Source organism: Monodon monoceros, unplaced genomic scaffold, assembly GCF_005190385.1.
Source record: "Monodon monoceros isolate NGI ecotype Baffin Bay Population unplaced genomic scaffold, NGI_Narwhal_1 Super_Scaffold_15, whole genome shotgun sequence".
NCBI classification, from domain to species: domain Eukaryota; kingdom Metazoa; phylum Chordata; class Mammalia; order Artiodactyla; family Monodontidae; genus Monodon; species Monodon monoceros.
The window spans coordinates 75,389,832-75,406,742 of NW_021703771.1; the positions used below are offsets into that span (position 1 = coordinate 75,389,832).

General features: G+C 38.5%; 1 pseudogene; it reads left to right on the plus strand.

The window, feature by feature from the left end:
* The first annotated feature begins 4,332 nt into the window (after positions 1 to 4,332).
* Positions 4,333 to 10,120, plus strand: LOC114895920 (annotated as a pseudogene).
* Positions 10,121 to 16,911: the final 6,791 nt, after the last annotated feature.

Below are 16,911 nucleotides of genomic sequence, written 5' to 3' on the forward strand. Positions count from 1 at the left end.
ACATGGTAGGAAAGAAATCAAACTGATCCACAGAGAGAAATTGAAAAAAAAAAATGGAATTGCCAATGGATTTGAAATTCTTAGTCCCTGTAGCTCCTGAAGGCTGGCTGTATACACCCCTTGCCTTCCTAAGGCATGGCTAATAAAATCTTTCTTGGATTCGACTGAATATCACAGCAGCTTTCTAGCAAATTCTCATTTTTCTATAAACCAAATTGGGTTAGACTACGATAACTTGCCAAAAAGGTTTCTAACTAAACAGATATTTAATATATACTGCTTTATCTCTGAAACTGATAAATTGCCAAATACGGGCATAAGCATATTAAGAGAAATTATATTAGCAACTGCTAGTAAAATTAGAGTATCTATCTTAGGAAAATAGGCATGTAGACAAAAAACAGATTATATAGCAAATGGCAGAAAACAGAGGAAATAATGAAAACTAAAAAGTGAAAGCATAAGATCAGAATTAAAATAAAATCAATTACATTCTTTACAAAATGAATTCAGACGAAATAAACACAACACAAAATAACAGCTTCTATTGGATGAAAAAAATTCCAGCTGCAAGCCACCTGTAAATCTTGCCTAAAATGAAGTGATTCAGAAAAGTTGAAAGTATAGGCAAAGATATATTAAAGTATGCCTATTATCAATATCAGAAAAAGTTGAATTCAAGATGAAATATGTGAATAGAACAGAGTATTGCTTTATAATATTAAAGACCATAATCCCAATGAAGATATAAATTATCTTGAGTCTTAGGTAGCAAGTAGCAAAGCACAAGAAATGTTTGTTTAAAAAAATAAATTTATTTATTTATTTTTTGGCTGTGTTGGGTCTTCGTTGCTGCGTGCGGGCTTTCTCTAGTTCCTGCTAGTGGGGGCTGCTCTTCGTTGCAGTGCGTCATTGCGGTGGCTTCTCTTGTGGAGCACGTGCTCTAGGCATGCGGGCTTCAGTAGTTGTGTCACATGGGCTCAGTAGTTGTGGCTCACAGGCTTAGTTGCTCCGCAGCATGTGGGATCTTCCCGGATCAGGGCTTGAACCCATATCCCCTGCATTGGCAGGCAGATTCTTAGCCACTGTGCCAGCAGGGGAGTCCCCAGAAACGTCTTCATAAAACAAACTACAGACACAATGAGGGATATAAAGATATATTTGAATATATATGGGGGACATGCCTTAATTTTTAAGATATTTTATGCCTAAATTAATTTATACATTATTTGAAGACATACATAATTAATTTAGGTGTAATAATTCCATTGAAAAATAGAAAAAAGAAATGGAATTGCCAGTGGATTTGAAATTCTTAGTCCTTGCAGCTCCTGAAGGCTGGCTGTATATATCCCTTGCCTCAATATTTTAAGATATTTTATACCTAAGTTAATTTATACATTCAATCTATTTCAGTTAGATTCCTTCCATAAAGGTTTATGTTTTGTTTTTGTATCTGTTTTTTTTTTTTGTCTTTTGACTTAGATGAAGATAGAAAGTCATGTTGGAAATAAAACTTAAGAGACAAAGTCATCAAAATTCTGAGAAAGAAGAGTAATAAGAAGAGACTTGGCCTATTAGATACCAAAATATTCTTAAAGCTTAAGTAGTCATTCACCAAAAAAATCAAAAGAAAATAATGTACAACTCAACCGAACAGAATAAACAACATAGAAATAGAACAAAGTATGTATGGAAAATTAGTTATGATGAGGGTAGAATTTCTAATGAATGAAAAAATTGATTAACAAATGTTTTGGGGAAAACTGGATGGCCATAGAGAAAAATCTCTCACTTATCTTAAAATAAGTTCAAAATGGGGGCTTCTCTGGTGGTGCAGTGGTTGAGAGTCCGCCTGCAGATGCAGGGGACATGGGTTTGTGTCCCGGTCCGGGAAGATCCCGCATGCCGCGGAGCGGCTGGGCCCGTGAGCCATGGCCGCTGAGCCTGTGCGTCCAGAGCCTGTGCTCAGCAACGGGAGAGGCCACAGCAGTGAGAGGCCCGCGTAAGGCAAAAAAAAAAAAAAAAAAATTCAAAATGAATAAGAAACATAAAACATTAAAATAAAATAAAGGTATACCATAAAAATAGAAAAATATTTAAAAAATATATACTTAGAAATAACTTTTCTAAGTGAGTTTGGATGGTGGGAGATCAGATTTTTTTAACTCTGAAGGTTAATTTTTTTTAATGAATAAATCTTACTATTTAAAATCTATATTTGAAACCAACTCTATGAGACTTAATTCATATGCAATTAGATGCAGAGCATTTTAAGTGTTGAATTTAACGCATTTTGACATAGGTACACACCAATGTTACCATCACCATATTCAAGATACATAACACTTGCATCATCACAAAATGTTCTCTTCTACTCCTTTCCCAGTCAATCCTCATTTTCTACCTCCACGTTGAAGCAAACATGGATGTACTTCCTATCATTATAGATGAGGTTTATTCATCCTGGAGTTCTGTACAAATGAAACCACACAATATGTGCTATTTTGTGTCTGGCTTCTTTCCCTCAAGATAAGTATTTGAAATTCATCCATGTTGTTGCATGTTTCAAGGATTCATTTTTTTAACAGACAAGTAATATTCCATCGAATGCATATATGATGACTTCTTTATTTGTTGGGGGCATTCCTTTCCCAGTTTTTGGCTATTATGAATAAAATTTCTGTGAACATCTGTGTCCAAATCTTTGTAGGGATCTATAGTAAGCTGAGGAATAGCCTCCAAAAAAATCAGGTCCTAATCCCTGGAACCCATAAATGTTACCTTTTATGGGAAAAGGGTTTACACAGATATGATTAAGCTAAACATTTTGAGATGGGGAGATTAGCCTGAATTAGGCAGATGGGGTCTAAATGCCATCACAAGTGTCCTTAGAAGACAGACAGAGGAAGATTAGACATACAGGGAAGAGAAGGTGATGTGAAGACAGAGCAGAGAGAGATTTGAAGATGCTGGCTGTGAATATTGGGGTAATGCTGTCCCAAGCCAAGGAATGTCCTCAGCCACCAGTGCCTGGAAGAGACAAGGAACAGATTCTCCCCTAGAACTCCTGAAGGAAAAGCAGGCCTGCCAACACCTTGTGCTAAGATTTCGAACTTTTGGTCTCCTGATCTGTGGGAGAATACACTTCTGTTATAGCAAGCTACACTATTTGTGGTAATTTTTTACAGCAGCCATAGGAAACTAACACAAGAACTACATTTTGAGTTTTCTTTTTTTTTCATTTTGATTTTTATCAGATAACTACCTAGGAATATCATTGCTAGATTGTGTAGTAAGTATAGGTTTAACTTGATAAGAAACCACTAAATTCTTTTCCAAAACTGCTGCACCCTTTTCAATTTTCACTAGCAATAAATGAGTTTTATGTATTCCATATTCTCATCAGCACTTCTTATTTTCTGTTTTCATTTGTTTGTTTAGTTCTAACCATTCTAGTAGGTATATAATGTTACCTCAGTATAGTCTTAATTTGCATTTTTCTGATGACTAAAGATCAGAGCAACTTTTATCCTGCTTATTTTGTCCATTGGTATAGTTTCTTTTGTGAAGTACTTTCTCAGATATTGTGCCCCTTTAAGAAAAACTGAATTGTCTTCTTGTGAAGATCTGAGAGTTCTTTATGTAGTTAGGTAAAAGTGCTTTAACAGATATGTGTATTAAAAAATGTTTTCTTCCAAGTTTGGCTTGCCTTTTATGTTGTTAATGTGTATTTCAAAGAACACAAGTTCTTAATTTTGGTGAAACCAATTTTATCAATTTTTAATGTTTTATGATATCTATCTGCCCCAGAGTCAGAAGGATTTTGCAACTAGTTTGTTCCTGATGTATAATAACTGTGTAGCAACTTGTAGCTACCTCAGCCCGCCTGAACTGTGAACTCCCCCCTCAACTTGGTAAGACCAATGTGCTGTGCTTGGGATCCCTCTCCCTGCTCTGTAATGTGTCTCCCAAAAATGAAACGTGATGTGACTGTAGAGCTTATCTCATTTGCTTTCATTCTTTCAGGAATCCAACTCATGTGTTGCCTGTTGCCTAATATGCTCAATTTTACAGTTTGTTCGTGGTCAGAAGGTAAATCTTGTCCCTTTTATCTATTGTGGCTGGAGGTGGAAGTCTCTGAAATGATATTTTTTAAGAATAAAGAAAATTATTAAACATTGCCTGGGCAGAGGATGCTATTAAACCCTATTAAAAGACAAATTATGAACTGTGAGTAATTTTTGCCATATACATGTCAATTAACAACCTTAGTATGGATTAAATGTTCTACTGTTTAATATAGAAAAATATCTCAATAGAAGATGCACAATGGATCAGGTAATTTGCAAAAAAAAAATATAAAAATGGCCGGCGTGGCCTTGACAGTTACTTTTCTGAAGTGTACTTTGGCCATATAAATGTAAAATATAAATACTTGAGGATTACATGCATTTGCTCTGGGAGAGTAATTCTAGCTAGCTGTTTTAAATTTTATATTATAACTTACTTCCTCCGGTGCCCGATGATTATTAAACCAAAGCCTCCACTGAAGAGACAGCATACAAAACAATCCTCTTCCCCAAACCCAAACCCACTTACATCTCCACTGGACTAAGAATGCACTCTTGACTTAGAGGTTGCTCAGTCATTATCTGATTGATGAGATGAGCTGGGATTTGAATTTATAGTCAGAGAGGGGAGGAGTGCAAATTTAAAGGTCTCACTGTACTCCACGCAAAATAACCCAAAATCTCTGATCTCAGACAACTGTCACATTCTGCAAATGCTCAAGTAGAAGAGCCTGGTGGCCTCCAACAAAGTAGGTATTAAGCAGGAGTTACAAGTAAATGGCAGGAGTTAGAACCGGAAGTCGTGGAGACATGAAGGATGAAGTGGGTAGTATAAATTTAGCCAGGGTGAATAAACAAAGCAGGAGGAGAGAAAGAGAAGCAGATTACCAGAGAAAGATTACTGGAGTGGGAAGACAGAGAACGAGAGAATCTTCCCTGCTTTCCCCCCAGTTACCGAGCTCTCTGGTTTCCAGGCTTTTCTGAGATTTATTTTGTGCTCCTGAGTTCCACTTGTAGTGGACAAGCATTTCATTTGCTTGTCTAGCACACTTGTCCATTTTTGCTTACTTAATTTTCTTAGGGAAACTATTCTTCCATTCGACACAATCTTATGGTAACTCTCAGCCACCATTTCCCACCTGTCCCTATGCTTACCACCCTGCTTATCAAAATGGAGAAAACGCCCCTCTTTCAATCAATATTCCACTAGTGCTTTTAGTTTCATTCCCTCTTTCCTTCTTAATGATCTTACTGTTTCACATACCCCTTCTCTCTCTGGTATTAACAGTACTTCCACCTTAGATTGAGATCATTGGAAACAGACTCTGAAACAGTGATTTGTGTGAAAAATATAGACGGGGGCTGCGCAGTCTCGGGAAGAATATCTATAAATGAGCAAGGGAAGCAGGACTTGACAGAAGGAAAATGAATGGCTTTTCCAATAGAGGTCTCAGCCAGTCCTGTGGAGATATAGCATGGTCCTTCAGAGCCGTCCCTAATTAAAGCAAAGGGCTGGACAGTGGTTAGGTTTAGGGTTAGGATAAGAGTTGAGTGAGCTCTGAATGAGGCAATATGAAGACATGCCCTATAAATGGGGTTCTCAGGGAGCTAGCTGGCAGTCAGGTCAAATTGTGACTATTCTGTGAACACGGGGCTTTCTCCGGAACTCTAAACTGACAAAGATTCTCTCCTTGCTGAAATTCTACTCAGGCTCCCCTCAACTCTCTTCTCAACTAGACTTTGACTTTTGAGCTTCCATTTTCATCTCTGCATTGTTCAAATTTAGCAAGAATCTTACTAAGTCAGTTTAGCCATATTCCTCCATTCTCGATATCTGATCACTCTTGGTATCTAATTGGGTTCCCCCTCCTCTACCATCCCCCAAGTGATGTCTGGTCACCCTGGCCTGCCTTTGGTAAGAATCTCATTAGGCCAATTTAGCCAGAATCCCCTCTTCACTGTGATGTTTCCTCTTAGTAATTTTCCATCCACTGACCCCCACCTTTCTCCCTGACTGTAAATTGTGAATTTTCCTTATTGTATTCAGAATTGAGCCCAGTTCTTTATACTGAGGTCTCTTTTCCCCTATGTTATTAGTTTTTCTGAATAAAACCTGCTTTTACCACTTTACTGTCCAGCTCTGTTTAATCTTTGACAAAACCTACTTTGACTTCTCCAGTGACTCTTAGGCTGTTGCTTTTCATTGGTACTGTGGTTGCAAGGCTGATGATTTTCAAGCTACGATGGAACTGGCAAGAAGGAACTGGGAATGGGCAAGTTAAAAATGCCACGTAGCTCACTGTTCTTACCAAGACTTTTGGTTTTTTTGAATAAATTCCCCTTGGGTTGTTGCAAGTCTTTGGTTAATTTTCAGAGTACTGAAAAAGTTCATAATTTTGGCCAATGTCCTCATTGTTTTTATGAAGAAGAAAGTTTTCAGAGGTCCTCATTCCATCACTCCAGAAGTGCTTCTGCTTATCTTGGAATTTAGACAATCGTGCTGTAAAAATCTACTGACGTAAGGTGCATAGGTTCTAAAAATTAGAGACAGAGATATACTGTAGTGATTCCCCCTGGCTCTGCTTTTCTTATGATATGAAATGACAGGTGAGAGTTAACCATCCTTTGGGAGGAGCTGGCTGACTTTAATGGCATAGCCCTCCTCCACCATGAATCTCTTGTGAGTTAAAACAGAGTGTGGAATGCCTACTGTTGGCTAAAAGACTGCTTCGTTGTATCTTAGTTTCAGAATCTGGACCATTTTTCCAAGCCTTTCAGGCCTCCAACTCTCCTGTTAATTCCACAATTTCATTTAACCTATTTCTTCTGGACAAGTGTAGAATTTTATAGTTCAAATCCCTTCTCCAGGGCTTCCCTGGTGGTGCAGTAGTTGAGAATCTGCCTGTTAATGCAGGGGACACGGGTTCGAGCCCTGGTCTGGGAAAATCCCACATGCCACGGAGCAACTAGGCCCATGAGCCACAACTACTGAGCCTGTGCGTCTGGAGCCTGTGCTCCGCAACAAGAGAGGCCACAACAGTGAGAGGCCCACGCACCGCGATGAAGAGTGGCCCCCGCTTGCCACAACTAGAGAAAGCCCTCGCACAGAAACGAAGAACCAACACAGCCAATAAATAAATAAATTAATTAATTAATTAAAAGAAGGCTCAACATTAAAAAAAAAAAAATCCCTTCCCCAAATGTCTTGGAGTGAAGAGATGCTCATGTGTGATAAACATCAAGATCAAAGGTGTTGCTTGAGATAATTTCAATCTCTGTTTGTTTGTTTTTTTAAATTTATTTATTTTATTCATTTGTCTTTGGTGGTGTTGCTCAGGCTTTCTCTAGTTGCGGATTGCAGGGGCTACTCTTCATTGCGCAGGCTTCTTCTTGCGGTAGCTTCTCTTGTTGTGGAACACAGGCTCTGCACATGGGCTTCAGTAGTTGTGGCTCGCAGGCTTAGTTGCTCTGCAGCATGTGAGATCTTCCCGGACCAGGGCTCAAACCCATGTGCCCTGCATTGGCAGGCAGATTCTTAACCACTGCACCACGAGGGAAGTCCCAATCTTTATGTTTAGACACTTCCGTTCACCTCACTGGAGGGAAATACAGCCATAAGTGGTAGAAATAGGTGATGAGACTTGTGTGCAGGGACTTTTTGTCCTCGGCTCTACCTCTAAGTGTGTGCTTTTCCACAGTTTTTTCCACACTGAAATTCTCATCAGAGGAGACACTTTAGCAACATTTCCCACATGCTTTGACATTGTTTTTTTTTTTTTTGAGGAAAATGTTTCATTCTATTAGGTTAATTCCACCCCAAGGTATTTGCATAAGTGGTGTGGGTCTGGCCTTTGACGTTATCTTCCTGAATGTTCTCTGATTGCTCACTCAGGCGTATTGTAGACACAGGGTCTGGTCTCATTGAATCTTGTGCTATCTTTACCAAATCAAATCTGTAAAGTTCACTTGCAATTTAACGTACTGTTTCTGAGTCATCTTGACATTTTGACTTCATAAGTGTAAATTGAAAACTGCATTTACTGGAAATTTGTTTTTAAAAATACAACAACATAGGCCAGATCCATGACCTACAGATGCATTATAAAAGTAGGCAATGCTTATGCGATAATGCTTCTGAAAGAAATTTTTAAAAATAAATTTATATCTGTTTTTAAAGCACATAAAAGTGCAAGACTGCGTTCAATAGGAACAGAAAATATACAAGCAATAGTGTAAATTATTAGGATGGAATCTAGCTTTTCAAAAGCGGGGGGGGGTGTTCCCTGGTGGCCTAGTGGTTAGGATTCCAGGCTTTCACTGCCATGGCCTGGGTTCAGTCCTAGACTGGGGAACTGAGATTCCACAAACCATGCAGGGTGGCCAAAAAAATAAAATAAAATAAAAGGGAGGCAGAGAGCATAGTCAAATGTTAAAAGGGTGACGATGTTTAGCATTGTTAAAAGAACTGACTGGGAAGTTTCTCTTTATTTCAAAGTTATAAATATTATAAATAAGTACGATTTTTGGCATAGCGAGCCTATATTTGAAAATCAGTGCATAATGGTTTTTATTAATAGAACCTTTGCATAATTCATAATAAATGATTCTAGTAATATTGAAAGTTGAAATTTTCCTGGCAGATAATTTTTATTAGCGACTTAAAGAGTCTAGAGTTATTTCTTGCTGCTGAATGGGATCACAATATGACCAATTCCATCACTTTATTTTTCTTAAGCATTTAGAAATACCCAGGCATGTTGGCATTTAGAGGTAAACAAAATGGCTGAGCGGGGGTGAAGAGGAACTTAGAGTATGCTTACCTTATATATTCTAAGGTTAAGAATTTTGGGCAGTTATAAAAGGTTTTTTTTTTGGGGGGGGTGTAGGATACCTGGGAAATTTGAATATAGACTAAGTATTAGGTGACATTAGGAGATCATTATAAATTTTGTCAGGTGTGAAAATGTCACTGTGATCATGTAGAAATAGATGTTTACTTTTCAGGGGTGCACACTAAAATATACAGAGGTGAGATATTGTAACATCTGAGGGAAGCGAAGAGGAGATGGTGAAGTTACTTCTGAGTGGAGCCCGATACGTTCGGTTCTAACAAGTTCAAGCTGAACCACCCACTGAGGATTATGTCTCCTTGGTGAAAATCAGCCCCAACACCTCCCAGTTCCTGCTGGTCTCCTCCTGAGATGTGGTGGTGCATCTCTACCATGGGCCGGCCATTCAGCTCAAGTACCAGCACCCAGCGCTCTCTTGGATGTGCGTTCAATGGTCTGACACGTGCCTGGAGTGGGGGATCAAACCCTCGACTGAAAACACTTGATTCCAACACTGATCAGGGAGATCTGGCTGGAACCCATGATGCCCCTACCAGATGTGTTGAATACTGTCCAGAAGTGAATGTGGTAGTTACTGGGCCTTGGGATCAGACAGTTAAATTGCGGCATCCCAGAACTCCTTGTAATGCTGTGACCTTCTGTCTGTGAGTAACACCCTCTCTGTCTGGAGATCAGCTGATTGTGGACAAGGTGGGCAGTAAAGTGTTAATGTGGGAATTACAGAACATGGGTTACGTGCAGCAGTGCCGGGTGTCCAACTTGACGTACCAGGCTCGCTGCCTTTGAACATTTTCATATAAGCAGTTTTGTATTAAGCTCAGTTGAAGGCCAAGTGGCAGCTAAGTACTTGCTCCCAAGCCCTGAGATACAGAAGAAGCATGTCTTCAAGTGTCAAAGAAAATAATATTGAGCAGATTTATCCTGTCAATGCCATTTCTTTTAACAACATCTACGGTACGTTTGCTATAGGTGGTTCTGATGGATTTGTAAATATTTTGGGTCCAGTTAACAAGAAGCGACGGCGCTGGTTCTGTAGATACCCCACCAGCATCACACCACTTGTCTTCAGTAATGATGGGACTACACTTGCAATAGAATCATTATATATGTATAAAATGACGACATGGGACATCCTGAAGATGGCATCTTCTCATTTGCCAAGTGACAGATGCAGAAAAAAAACCTAAGTCCACCTAATCATCTCCTGAAAGTAGTTTCTCTACGGAAAGCTTTTCTGCTTCCTACAAATCGTACTTACCCCCTGGATGTGTTAGAGCCATTGTTGTTACATTATTTAGCATGGATTTCTCTGTTTTCTGTCTTACGAAAATCTTGTCTGTGTGCCTTTCCATACTGACTTTGTGTAGAATGAGGATTCTTTCTTTCTTCTGTATTTGTTATTTACTCTAAAATACTTCGACAGAAGAAAACTGAAAGAAACAAATATGGCAAAATTTTAAAATCTAGGTGATGGATACATAAAGGAGTGTTCATGATACCCTTTTCTCAACTCTTCTATATATTTGAAAGTTTCAATAATAATTTTTAAAATGTTTTGTAGCTGAAAAAAGTGTTTTGGCAACTGAGATTTTGCAACATGTGGATTAGCAAAATTTTTATTACCTTTTTCTGTTTTTTTTCTAAATTTTCTAAAGCCTTATAAAACTTTAAAATATAAATCAGAATCAAATATTTGATTAATTGCTTGCTTTGAAAGTAATTGAATATAAAGGAATATAACAGTTCATCTAAAAACTGTTTCTCATCTTTTTCTTTATTGTATCTTTTTTCCTCCTTCTTTGCAATGTGATACAATTTCTATAAAAGTTTTCTAAACGAGATAACATAAATAAGAAGTAAACAGTAAAGTCAGGGCCACGAAACAGTAAAGTAGAGCCAGTAATGAGACTAGTGCTCGAAAAAGAGAGTCTTACATCCTAAACGTTTACCAGCAAAGGGCCACAGATTTGGTTCTTAGCTTTCTAGGTATAAGTTTAAAAACAGGAATATGAACAGTTATATCATTCAGAGTGCTCATAAAATAAAGGCAAATTATTCACCCAGGAGAAGCACAAAAATTTCTGGTTTGAAGTTTATCCTAAATAGGATCTGTGTGATATAATGAACAAAGCCCTAAACGATATGCTTAGCATAACTACAGCAAAGGAGTTTTTGGGGAGTGTGTCTTAATGTAGGCAGTTGTCATTATGACAAAAAAATAATCACTGAAAGTAAACCTATCGGGGCCAATACCATGGTATCATGCAGGTAAGCAGCAACTCAGAGGTCTTGAGAGATTTTTGGAGTATCTTGAACAAACCTTCTTAAGCGGTTTCAAGAACCCAAAGGGAATTGCTAGATAAACATTAAGAGTTTTAGGGAGCCTGTAAGTTGTGTATGTTAGCGGGCATGAACACATTTTTCTGAGGACAGGTTTTTTAGCTTTTATCAGAAGGATCTTTACTTCAGAAAAAAGTGAGAACCACTAATTTATAGAAATAAAGAGGCTACACATCCATTAGGGATATCTTTTTCTTGATGAGCTTTTCAAAAATATATATGATAAGGAGCTTTGAGATTGTGCTCTCTGCCTGCTTCTCAGAATGAAAAAAATCTGCATGTCCTCTAAAAAAGGAAAACATATATCCCACGAGTCAGCTTGCCAGAGCGGGCTGGACACCGATGAAAGCTGAGGCACTGATTTAGGACTGACTGGTAGAGTAACCTGCTTCATATATGCTCGGAGGTAAGGCCAGCGTGTATTTTCAGGAAAGATGAAGGTTGTTATAAAAAATAATTTTGTGTATACTCCAAATGAAATGAAAACACATTCATGTGCTGCATTGATGACTTTAACACGAATATTTTTAAAGCTGGTCTAATCGGAAGCTTACCTTAAACATTTTACAAAATAAAAGTTAAACAAATCACCCATAGACAGTCTGGCTTTGAGTGACGCAGTTTCCTGGAACAGTGCACTAACATAAATTGCTTTGCAAAATGGATCCCTCTGTAACTGAATGAGATACCTTGCCGAATGGTGTTTTAGCTGTAAATAAATTAAAAATTTTCTTTCTGGCAGTAACGAGTCAGGCCAGAAGTTTCTTGAGGTCTTGGCTAGATCATAAGTATAAAAATTTATTATGCATCTTGTGTGTGTGAGTACAAATTAAGATTTCATATATATTTTATATATTAAGAAAATATATATTGACTATATATATAAGTATATTATATTTACATATATAGCCTTAATATATTTTTCTTAATATATAAAATATATACTATATGAAATCTTAATTTATACATACATATGTATATATATACATACATGTGTATATATATTCTTAATATAGGAACTATACAAAATATGTCTATGTATTTATATATCTATATCTATCTATATCTATATCATCTATATCTATATCTATATCTATCCCAGAGAGATTGAATAACTTGCTTAAGGTTTTACACTGTATGTAACTGGTGCAGTGGGGTTCAAACCAAGGCAGTATATGTCCAGAGTGTACTCTTTGGCCATTAAGCTAGTCCCTCCATGTGCAATAATACAGTCATGCTATTTGCTTATAAAAGAATATGCCTTTCCACTGTTTGTGTCTGGTCTAGGAGCCATGCATCTATTGCACTCAAAATGCTATTCAATTATTAAAGAACAAGTTAGTATGAAAGGAGTATCTATCCCTATTATTTTCACCTGGAAACAACTAACTCCTCTGTCAAGAGCATTTGTATGGGGCTTCCCCGGTGGCTCAGTGGTTGAGAGTTCCCCTGCCGATGCAGGGGACGCGGGTTCGTGCCCCGGTCCGGGAAGATCCCACATGCCGCGGAGTGGCTGGGCCCGTGAGCCATGTCCGCTGAGCCTGCGCGTCCGGAGCCTGTGCTCCGCAACGGGAGAGGCCACAACAGTGAGAGGCCCGCGTACCGCAAAAAAAAAAAAAAAATTCAGAACATTTTTTCTTCTAATCTTTGGTCCCTTTAGTTTCCTACCAGAGCCTCACTTTGGCTAAACCCAACCAGGGACCAGAGGACCACAGGCCATGGATGAATCTGGAGGTCCACCTTCAAGGGCACAAAAAGCAGAGTGGAGAGGAGCGGAGAGCAGAACCGAAGCAGCACCTGGAGAGTATTCAGCAGAGGTGGGTACCTGGGTTTGTAAACTGTGGGATCAGACCTGTCCTGAGAGCAGTCAAAACTCAGGCTTCCCAGGGGGCCATATAGGACTGAGGCAAAATGAAAGAAACAGACTGAGAACACGAAGGCCAAGAAGTGGGCTGGGGAAGCCTAGAAAGGGAACCAGATGTCAAAGCTGGGGACCAGCAAGAACGACTGAAGGACAAGGGGTTGGAGGAAGACCCGAGGGAAGGGCTCATTACTCCAGGATGGGTCTCAACATTGCCAGGCTTCTGTCTCATAGTCTTTTTATTTTTTATTTTATTTATTTATTTGTATTGGGGTACAGCTGCTTTACAATGTTGTGCTAGCTCCTGCTGCACAGTGAAGTGAACCAGCCATATGTACACACATATCCCCTCCTTTTTGGATTTCCTTCCTATTTAAGTCACCACAGAGCACCGAGTAGATGTCCCCGTGCTATACAGCAGGTCCTCATTAGTTATCTATTTTATACCTAGTGGTGTATATATGTCAATCCCAATCTCCCAATTCATCCCACCCCCATCTGTACCATTTTTCTAGATTCCACATATACGTGTTAATATACAATATTTGCTTTTCTCTTTCTGGCTTACTTCACTCTGTTTGACAGTCTCTAGGTCCATCCACGTCTCTACATATGACCCGATTTCATTCCTTTTTATGGCCGAGTAATATTTCATTGTATATACGTATCACATCTTCAATCAATGTGATACACCATATTAACAAATTGAAGAATAAAAACCATATGATCATCTCAATAGATGCAGAAAAATCTTTTGACAAAATTCAACACCCATTTATGATAAAAACGCTCCAGAAAGTGGGCGTAGAGGGAACCTACCTCAACATAATAAAGGCCATATACAACAAACCCAGAGCAAACATCATTCTCAATGGTGAAAAACTGAAAGCATTTCCTCTAAGTTCAGGAACAAGACAAAGATGTCCACTTTTGCCACTATTATTCAACATAGTTTTGGAAGTCCTAGCCAAGGCAATCATAGTCTTTTTAAAGTTAATGTTGATACTAAGTAGGATAAAGGGCCCTGTGCAGTCTTCTCCTAGCCAAAGCATGATCATACAAACTCAAGATCATTCTTAGAGTAATAGCAACTACAAATATTCACAGGCCACATAGCATCATGTGCAAAACCTTCAGCTCTAAAATGTTTTCTCTAACTCAACTTCTATTTTCCTCCAGTTCACAGAAAATGTATTCTTAGTCATTTCTGGGTAAACACAGTAATTTTAAGATTTAACATTCTGTCAGTTCAGAATTTGCTCTCTCCCTCTTTTTCCTCACAGTAGCATCTAAGCTTGTGAGCATGTGTACGTAACAACGTGAAATTCCAGGAGGCCTCCTCTGGGTCCTTGGGGGATGCTCTGTGCCTTGCTGTTGTCCACTGAGATGTGCAGTCCCCTCTGGTCTCTGGGTACGGTCTGGCCCTTGGTTAAAGATTGGTAGGCCCTTTCAACTTTTTACCACGTGGAAGGCACTTAGGGTCTTCCCAAGCGGGAAGTGGCAGACTTTTCTTTGTCATACAGGTCTATCTGCTTCCTCTACCATTGCGGAGTGTTTCTCCATTGTTTGCTGTGGCAATAAGATGAGAAAAGAAGCCAAGTTAGCCTCTACTACTTAGTCCCCAAGCTTAATAAGGCAGGGTTCTGTCATGCATCCTTTCACTCCTACCATAAACCTACTACTACCGACAAGGGACAGAAGGTTGCCTCTCCATCTCTAATCATTTCTTCTCTTCCCCATCTCAGAGGCTCTTTCCTGGTCTGGGGAGAATAGGTATTGTGGCGCAGACACTGTGCGAACTCACTCAGTAAATACTCTTGCCAAATCTTTCATTCTAACATATAGACTTCAGAGTTCTTAAAGTCAAGGGCCAGGGGTTAGACATCATTGCTTCCCGTTTCCTCCGCTGGTAACACCTCCACTCTTTGTGGACTCATATATTCTGATCTCTAAGTCGAGGTGGGGGTCACTGAGTTAAAGGCTGATTACATGGAATGTGTGTATAGTAGAGGGAGGGGCATATGTATGATCATGACATTGTGAAGTAGATGAAATTTGTTCTTAAATCTTTAATACATTTATTTATTTTATGATATGTTACAGGTGTACAGCATTATAATTCAACTACTGGGTACACTACAAAGTGATCACCAGCACAGGTCTAGTTACCATCTATTACCATACAGCTGACCCCCTTCACCCGTTTCACCTACCCTCCCAACCCCCTTACCCTCTGGCAACTACTAACCTGATCTTTGGATCTATGAGTCTGTTTTTGTGTTATTTTGTTTATTAGTTTCATTTTTTTTAAAATTCCACATATGAGTGAAATCATACAGTGTTTGTCTTTCTCCATCTGACTTATTTCAGTTAGCATGGTATCTTCAAGTTTCATCCATGTTGTCATAAATGAATTTCATTTCAAAAAAGGATTTCATTCTTTTGTATGGCTGAATAGTATTCCACTGTGTATGTATATACTACATCTTCTTTATTCATTCATCCATCCATGGACACTTAGGTTGTTTCCATATCTTGGCTATTATGAACAATGCTACAATGAAGGGGTGCTTTAGATATATGTATACATTATGTACATTACACATATGTATATACATACATGGATATTATACATAGTATATACTAAAAGTATATGTGGATATATATATATACACATAAATATATATACACACATATATATTTCCTAATACAAGTTATTGAAAACTAAAGACTTAAGAATATTAAGGTAAACATGACTTCTTAAATATCTTCCCAAATGGGAAGCTCTAGACCAGATGTCTACAGCTTTTCTGTGGCCCTTCTTTTCTGTGAAGGACCAAATAGTAAACATTTTAGGTTTCGCAGGCTCTACGGTCTCTGTCACAACTACTCAGCTTGGCCATTGTAGCCAGCTTGGCCATTGTAGCACAAAAGCAGCCATAGACAATACATATGTGGTAAGCATTTTCATGGTCCAATAAAACTTCATTTATGAGCCCTGAAATTTTACATTTCATATAACTTTCAAACAAAGTATTTTCCTTCTATTAACATTTTTCAGCCTTTTAAAAATGTAAACATCCTTCCTAGCTTGAGTGACAAAACCCAGAGAGTTGAGCCAGATGCGGCTCACAGCCAGTGGTTTGCAAAACTCTCATGTAGACCCTCAGGATGACCCTGGCAAACAGTGGACAGGTCTCAGGGCTGAGTGTGAGTTTGGCTGAGTTAGGCAGGCAAAGCTGTCACATCAAGACGCAGAAGAGCACAGCTTTAGCTTATCATCTTTAATAAGGACCTTCTATTAGCTCTTTTCACTAAGGAAAAAAGGGTGACTCTGGCTTTCTGCCTATTTTCTGAGCCTGAAAACCCCTTCCATCTGATTTTCCTACATTCAGTATGTTTTAGTTTAGAATGCCAGTTTTCTTTCTCTGCCTTTGGTCCAGTTGGTGAAAAAAGGAGATGCCGATGTTTTTATGAGGGTTTTTTTTTTTCCTTATCTGACCTTTTATCATCAGTAATGGTGATAACAACAGTTACAGAAAACCACCAGTCCTTAATGGAAAGAAAACTTAATCAAGATCAGAAGACCTAGGTTTCATCCCCTATTTGTAACTACCACCTGAAAATTACTTAAACTCTCTGGACATCAGTTTACTTACTTGTAAAAGAAGGGTCTTGGAGATCTGTTCTAGTTGTATGAACAACTGGTTCTTCTTTTTATAAATATCATTTTAATGAGAAGCCTTAAGGTAGGAAATAAGTTCTGCTAGAGATGTGGGAACATTAT